This window comes from Arachis duranensis, chromosome 6, assembly GCF_000817695.3.
Source record: "Arachis duranensis cultivar V14167 chromosome 6, aradu.V14167.gnm2.J7QH, whole genome shotgun sequence".
In the NCBI taxonomy this organism is placed as follows: domain Eukaryota; kingdom Viridiplantae; phylum Streptophyta; class Magnoliopsida; order Fabales; family Fabaceae; genus Arachis; species Arachis duranensis.
In genome coordinates, this window is record NC_029777.3 from 41,668,132 (window position 1) to 41,668,909 (window position 778).

The window sequence follows — 778 nt, forward strand, 5'->3', positions numbered from 1 at the left end:
CTCACAAGACTCTCAGAGGATCACTAATCTTGAGATGCTCATGGAAAAGTTGATGAAGAACCAAGAATTGACAACAAAGAATCAAGAAGCTTCCATGAAGAACTTGGAGAGGCAGATTGGGCAAATCTCCAAACAAATTTCTGTTGAAAAACCATCAAGCTTACTACCAAGTGACACCATTCCTAACCCAAAAGAGGAATGCAAGGCAATACAATTGAGGAGTGGAAAAATACTGCTGAAAGATGAAGAAGCCACCAAGAAGCCTAAAGAGAGTGACGAGAAATAAGTTGAAAAAGAGGTAGCCATTGATGAAGATGCAACAGCAAGCAATCAACCTCAGAATCAACCTCAAAAAAAAGAAGATAGACCACAAAGTCTGAAGAAAGGAAAGCAGATCATGGAAGAACCAATTCCAAGACAACTTCAAGGGGAGAAAAGCTTGACACCCCCACTGCCTTATCCTCAAAGATTCCATAAGGAGACTAAGGAGCAACACTTTTCTAAATTCCTAGAGACTTTCAAGAAGCTGGAAATTAACATACCTTTAGCTGAGGCATTAGAGCAAATGCCTCTGTATGCCAAGTTTTTGAACGAACTCATCAATAAGAAAAGGAGTTGGAGTGAGAAGGAGACCGTAATGCTCAGTGAAGAATGCAGTGCATTAATCAGAAAAGGGCTTCCTCCCAAGCTTGAAGATCCTGGAGGTTTCTTCCTACCATGCACAATTGGAAGCCTATTCATCAACAAGGGGATGTGTGACTTAGGAGCAAGTATAAAT